The sequence below is a fragment of the Hevea brasiliensis genome, chromosome 11 (assembly GCF_030052815.1).
Source record: "Hevea brasiliensis isolate MT/VB/25A 57/8 chromosome 11, ASM3005281v1, whole genome shotgun sequence".
Lineage (NCBI taxonomy): Eukaryota > Viridiplantae > Streptophyta > Magnoliopsida > Malpighiales > Euphorbiaceae > Hevea > Hevea brasiliensis.
The window spans coordinates 14,373,217-14,381,079 of record NC_079503.1 but is presented as its reverse complement, the minus strand read 5'-3'; the positions used below and the strand labels follow the sequence as shown (position 1 = coordinate 14,381,079).

At 32.4% G+C, this 7,863-nt stretch overlaps 1 pseudogene; it reads right to left on the bottom strand.

The window, feature by feature from the left end:
- Positions 1-253: 253 nt before the first annotated feature.
- Positions 254-5,690, bottom strand: LOC110633379 (protein ALTERED PHOSPHATE STARVATION RESPONSE 1-like; annotated as a pseudogene).
- Positions 5,691-7,863: the final 2,173 nt, after the last annotated feature.

Below are 7,863 nucleotides of genomic sequence, written 5' to 3'. Positions count from 1 at the left end.
TTCTTTGATCCATTTGCTTAATTTTATTCGAAAATACAATTTCAATTAATTATTCAAAGAAATTCCTTTTTAATGGAGGTTAGTAGGGGAAAAAAATAACAGTGAAATTACCTCTCTAGATAGTCTAGTTCTTTGTGGTGTATGGCTTGACATTCATTGAAATCTTGAAACGAAAGCATCGAGAGATCTTTGCTATCAATATTGAAACGCCTATAAAGAAAAGTAAAGGATATTATTATTATTATTATTATTATTATTATTATTATTATTATAGCACAACCAACCGAATCTTTAGACTTCCTAGTGACTTCTCTCTCACCTGAAGGCAATGTCTTTGGTGAGCTTCAACTTGTTCATCCATTTTCTTCTTCAAGCTCTCCACTGCGAATTGCCTATCTAATACTGGATCCTTGGAATTTGCATAATCACCTCTTTCAGCATCTGTTTCTTCAGTTGAGGTTCTACGCTGCATGTACTTTTGATACCATTCGTCAAATGCCTGATTCTCACGAAGAAATACCTCCCTGGTTTCTTCACATTTCTCTTTTAGCTTCAGCTCTTCTTCCTGATGCAGTTCTATGGTTTTTATGACAGCAGCAAAGGATAGAAAGCAGATTTGGCCACATCATCTGGAAGCTTTTCTAGATAGTCATGCCATGAGTGGAGGAGGGCTTGGATAGGGGGATTCGGAGCTTTTGGCGGCGATGATATTTTCTCTTTCAAGCTGCTTTCAATTGGGATTAGATTTAACCTTAACCAGTTATGAAGAATTTGAATGTATTGCTTTTGATGGGTCACAAGTTTTTCAAACTGTGAATGCCATCCTTGCACTACATTATAAAGTTGTTTGGTGCGCTCATGATGATGTCTGGTAGTTTCCTTAACACCATGGCTGACATCAAGGGACTTAAGGTCTGTAAAGATCTTCAGCTGGCCGTCATGATGTATGCGCATACTGGTCCACATTTTGGCCATCCTGCAGTGCAAGGGTGAAATTCAAGGCCATGATTAGAATCCCATTCCAGGTGTTCTAGGGCAGTACAGGTAGAGATCAACAGATAACTATTCATGTTTGTTTTTATACTCCATAATTACACCAATCACCTAACTAAAGAAAGATTAATGATGATAACAGCATAAAACAAATAAAGAAAGAATAACCACCAAAAGTTTATGAGAATTAATCCCAGTACATTAGAAAGAAGGTGAAGACTAGACATGAAAATATAACAGGTGCTGGTTGAGCTAATCTTTTGGAGGTGCAAACAGTATTGATCAAGTGAAAAGTGTTATGTGAGATCAAAATAAATACACACTACCTATTAGAAGCTGCTTTAGATATTTTGCATCTAGAAAAACAATTCACTAGGTAAATCATGTGTAGTTAAGAATTTTAACATAAAAATTCCGGGCACCTGAAAAACAAGAAGTATTTAACCCCAGCCCTAAAGAAGGAATACAATAAAATTCAAGGTTTATCAACTGTTCTAGGCAACTATACTTCCCACTTCATAAAGATCTGATGGTCATGAAAACGTAAACCTAAAACTGCTGTCTCAAATTGGCACTAATCTTCACAGAAGATATCAAGGTCCTAGTTCTGGGAATTCTTAATTCAGCATTTGTGAGAATGCAGACACTTGACACATTATAACTTTAATTACCAGCTATTCACTTAAGTTACAATTAGTATGTGTGGTGGAACACACATCAGACATTCCAACACAAAGAGACATGGTCATTTGTTACTTCAGCTCAAATACAGGGATAAAAATAAAAAATAAAAAATAAAAAAATAAAACAAAATAAGAAAAACCATGTCCATGTTGGATGTACGTATGTCCAAGTATCTGTATATTTAATCCAACCAACATAGCATAACAAAAAGAAACCATATTTTTCAATGAAGGAATGGGTGAAATAAAAGCAGTATGGGGGAAAAGGGAATGTTCTAATTTCTGAATTGCTTGTTCTAAATAAAAACATACCTGTTAACAAGATCAACAAGTCTTGGTTACAGCTGCTTGTCACGTATATCATTGACTTCTGAAACAGTAGAGTCCATGGACTGCATGTCGACTATATACCTTGTATGCATATGACTTACAGCTGCTTTCATTTTTTCCAAGGATTCAGCACTGGCACCATGCTTCTTCTGCCTATTTAACTGAGCAGCTTTCTTCCTATACTCAAGCTTCATAAGCTCACCCTGCTAACAACATGAAGCAAAATTCAACAAGATTCAACAAATGATCATAGTGCCCATCAAACAATAAATAAGAATAACAAGCTTTGCACTATTTTACTTCACCAGAATGCATTAACCATCTATGAAACCATTTTATGAACCATAAATCTAAGGCCAATAATGAAAGGAAGCTGAAGTTTCACGCCTCCTATTCTCAAAGAAGGAAAAACTCCTTCTGTAGATAAAGGGTCTTTTCTGCTATTAAGAAGAATTAACTGTAATGTACCTTTACTTCATCATAGAGTTTTTCTTTTTTTTCCCATGCTAAAAACTTATCCAACACAGTGGTAAGAGTCTCATAATCTTCAGAATCAGGTTCATTCTTGCCACCTTCACCATTAGGTACGCCTCTGAATGACCTATTCCACGTGATGACATGCATAACTCTAGCAGAATGATCAACATATCCTGCATTATTAAGAGAGTACTATTAGGAAAAGACAAGATTAATACTACAAACCCTTGCCACAAATAAAACCCAAAGTTAAGACGCTTAGCAGAATAATCACATACTTCCCACTTTTCAAACCGGATAATAGATAAAGCTTTCCGGTTCCTTACAGCAAAATTCCCCTTAAGCGCTGGTAGAAAAGGGACATCATTTGCTAAATGAACCAACTTTCTTGCTTTTGAAAAGGGAAAAGCAAGAAATCTGAGGTTCTCCACAAAAAGTTAGTAGAAAAAAATGAAGATGCTCAATAAAAGCCCAGTTGATATAAAAAGTAGATGCTAACATTCCGAATAACAAATTCAAAATGTTCACATATTTTATAGCAAACTAAAAATTGCAAATACTTTGAGCTTCAATATTCTGCATGCTAACGTGTCTACCCATTTCTAAGCTTCATAGACCAATAAGAAGTAACTGCAAGAATGCAAAGATTCCATAACAGAACATTGAAAAAAAAAAAAAAAAAAGCACATGGATCCATCAATGCTTCCCTCCTGGTCTGTTTGGATGATGGCGAGGGAGGGGTAAATAAAGGTAACGAGGGATAATTAATTCCTTGTTTGGGAAGATATGAGTTAATGGGAGGTAAGGGTAAGTAAAGGTAAGCCTTAACCTCCCTTATCCCTCAAATCTCATAGTTACCAATATTTCTATTTCTAATAAAACCCAAAGTTAAGACGCTTAGCAGAATAATCACATACTTCCCACTTTTCAAACCGGATAATAGATAATGCTTTCCGGTTCCTTACAGCAAAATTCCCCTTAAGCGCTGGTAGAAAAGGGACATCTATTGCTAAATGAACCAACTTTCTTGCTTTTGAAAAGGGAAAAGCAAGAAATCTGAGGTTCTCCACAAAAAGTTAGTAGAAAAAAATGAAGATGCTCAATAAAAGCCCAGTTGATATAAAAAGTAGATGCTAACATTCTGAATAACAAATTCAAAATGTTCACATATTTTATAGCAAACTAAAAATTGCAAATACTTTGAGCTTCAATATTCTGCATGCTAACGTGTCTACCCATTTCTAAGCTTCATAGACCAATAAGAAGTAACTGCAAGAATGCAAAGATTCCATAACAGAACATTGAAAAAAAAAAAAAAAAAAGCACATGGATCCATCAATGCTTCCCTCCTGGTCTGTTTGGATGATGGCGAGGGAGGGGTAAATAAAGGTAACGAGGGATAATTAATTCCTTGTTTGGTAAGATATGAGTTAATGGGAGGTAAGGGTAAGTAAAGGTAAGCCTTAACCTCCCTTATCCCTCAAATCTCATATCCCTCAAATCTCATAGTTACCAATATTTCTATTTCTAAGCCCTTAATTTTATCACTCCTTCAACTCTCCCTTCCCAGACATAAAGAATATACATTTCATCTCCTTACCTTTTCATTAATTCATTAATTCACTCTTCTCAAACATTGATATTTTTATTGATATTTTTTTTTTATCGTGACTCTCCTCACCATTCCCCTTTCTTAGCCTTTCTCACCGTTCCATTATTTTTCCCTCCCTCACCTAATCCAAACAACCCTTCCTATTCAAGTTAAACAATCAACATAAGCACTTAAAAATAATGCCTAGTAAAATTCAAAAATGACCATCACAAAGTTGGATAATTATACCTCTATTGTCTGCAAAATTGGAGTGGTAATGCAAGCGAGTGGTCTCGAGCATCTTTGAAACCTCCTCTGCGCCCTCCGATGCCTTCGTGAAATGATCATCAATCTCCCTCAAAACCTGCATTAAATTCACAGTAGGAACCGGAACCACCTTCTTCCTAACCACTTTAAAATCAGGAGATGCTGTCTTCGAATGCTCAATCTGTTTCTCCGTCTTAGACTCCTTCTCTTCCTCCTCCTCCGCCACGGAAGCCAAGTGTTCAGTCGGTTTCTCCGGCGTCTTCGGCTCTACCCCACTGATTTCACCACCACTGGGATTCTCAATGCCACCAAATCGAACGCCCACATCCTGCTCAACACTGCCAACAGTATTGCCATTTCTATTCGCGTCAACTTTAAGTTCCAAAGACGGCCCTGGCATATTGTCCGCATTAAAGAAGTAATCCCAAGCCATATTCTTGGACTCCGGCATTGGTGGCACGCCGTGATTTTCTGGTGTCCTTGGTGGGGATCGCGGCGTTTCCTCCTGTCCCACCTTCCAATTAGGTGGGCCCCGCGACCCGCTTAAATCTTTATTCTTTTTATTATTATTGACATTCCCATTTCGAGCTCCGTGATCTAATCCATGTTCCTCTTCCTCCTCATCCTCCTCCTCTACCTCTGCAATGGCAGTGGAATCAATTTCTTCCCCCGCCTTTCGATGCAGCTTCATGGGGATCTCTGGCATGCTCAACGCACGCTTGATGGGATTAGGACTAGGACTAGGACTAGGAGAGAAATCAGGCAGCAGAGGAGGAGGAGGAGGAGGAGGAGGAGGAGGAAAGCTCTCAATGGACGGTGGAGGAGGAGGGGGAGGCGGAGGCGGCTGAGAAATGGGCTCAAGGGGAGATTGCTGGAGGTGGGAGTGGGGCTCTTGGACTTCACCCTGGGCATAATCACTAAGCGCAGCACCGGCATTCTTAAGAGAAAGCCCATAGCCAGAATGACCAGCAGCGAAGGCGTTCCGAGCAACCACAGCCTCATTCATAAGGATTTTCCTGTCCTTACACCTGGCCACCGACTCTTCATCGTCCACTTTAGACTGAGCACACCCCTTTCGTGGACTACTCCTGGCCAAATTTCAGAGTCTGGTTTGAAAAATAAAAAAATGGCGTAAAGGGTTCAATAGTTGGTTTGGTGGGTTGGGTTTGGTTTGGTTTGGTTTGGTTTAGTAGCTTATTGTAACACACGAGAGAGAGAGACAGAGAGAGTATTTGATAATGGTGAACCGCAGAGCATGTTATGAGAGAGGTGGGGAAGAAAGAGCCAAGCAAGTACAGCTGTGTGTGCAGTGAGCAGAGAGAGCAGCGAGGCATGCTTTTACTGGACTCGTTGAGAGTAGGAAATAGAGTGTACTCACTGGGTTTGGGTTTTTAGGTGCGTGAGACGAGCAGTTTAAATAACCGGTCACATTTTTTGAGGCGAAAAACAACGCCGTTGTATGCGGGGATTTACCAGCATCCCACTGATAGTGTCGGGCCCAATTTGTCGATTGATAGATGGCCCAATTTAATTAAAATTTATTAAATTTAATTTTAAATTTTTTTAATTCTTTCTAATTAATCTATTAAAAATATAATTTTCTTAATAATAATTTTAATAACAATATCAAATAAATTAGTTACGATTTTTTTTTTATCTCTGAAGAATAATTTATATACACATATAGTTTATGACTTTTTTCGAATAGTTTTTATATATTTTTAGGTAAATTACAATTAAGCTTTGAGGGCATAACAAAGTTTACATATCAATTTCTAATATTCTAATAATGATTTCACCTTTAAATTTAAATTTTTTATTAAATTAATTTATGCATTTCAAATTAACTGTTAATTTCATTTATTATTTTTTAATTTAAAATAATGTATTCTTTAAAGTCATTTAAATTGATTATATATTTTATAAACTATTAAATATTCTTTATATTTATAATGATTTGAATATAAAATAATAAAAAATATTTCATAATAAATAATATGTTTACTAAATTCTTAAATTTTTTATATCATGACCCATAATTTTATAAAAAAATTATTTTATTTATAGTAATTTTTTTTATAAATAACTAATTATAAAAATTCCTTTAACATGATTTTCAAGAAAAATTATATAAAAAAATTTTAGTTTTATATATTTTAATATAATTTATTTTGAAAATACGTGTTAAAGTTATAACTTATTTATAATTTATCAATAATATGAAAATTTTATATTTTAAATTAAATTTCTATTTAAGTTAATGATTTGAAATAGCATATTATTATCTATTTAATATTTTAAAAAAATAAATATTATTTAAATATAAAATTTATAAATAATAACTATTTTATTAATAAAATAAAATTTCAAGGATTAAGTTGTTTTAAATTGACAAGAATAGCAGGAAAAAATTTATTAATAAAATTTAAATTTAAAAACTAAATTGTTACTTAAAAAAATAGGTGCTCACTTATAGGTTTTGCTACATCTTAGAGAGTTATCATAATTTACCCTTTTCAAAACTTTATTTGATATTAGTCTAAATTTTATTTTATGTAATTAAAAATATATTTAATAAATTTTATAGATTGAATAGAATTTTATTTTTATATTTATTTTCTATCTAAATTATCTGAAAATTGATAAAAGTAAAATGATTAATAAATATAAATTTCATGAAATTTTATATTAATATAATAAATAAAATTTAAAATCTTAAATATTTTCAAAATTAGTAAAACCTCAAGTGAATATTGTACTCAACTTATAAAATATATTTGGAATTACTTTGAATGAAATTTAAATTCATAATAGATAATGTTTAAAAAATATAAAGAAGTGATGATAGTGTATAATTAATAAAAATTTATAAACAGCACTTTTATCAAATAATAATTAATATTTATTTTTTTATTAAATCATATATTTTATCTATACTATAATAGGGGAATATTTATTTTTTTTAAAAATGTCCTCTATTTTTTAAATTAATTATTATTATATTTTTATTTTTTAAATAATTTTAATGTTTGAATATATTTAAAATTTTTAATTTTAGAGTACATATAAATTTAAAATTTTTAGTTCTATTTATACTATAACTTCAATTAAATATAAAATTTTATAAGAAATAATCAACTAAAATAAGAAATTAATAAATGAAAAATAAAAAATAAAATTAATCTATATATATATATATAAATAAAAGAAGGAACATTGAAATTTTTAAAAATATTCTTTATTATTTGTATTATTTAAAAAATATAAAAATAGCCAAAAAAAATAACAAAAAGCTCTATAAAATATAGTCAACATTAATTGCAATAATTTTTTTTCAACACCGGTTAGGAAATTACTTTTTGAGAATTTGGTTTAGGATTTGGGAGTTAAAGAGTTAAAGTGTTATTAAAACACTAAATTTAAATTTTAAAATTTAAGTATATGTAAAGTTTTTAAAATTAATTAATGTTTTAAAATATAAGTAACTAAAAATGTTGAATTTATAAAATCCAAATAAATATA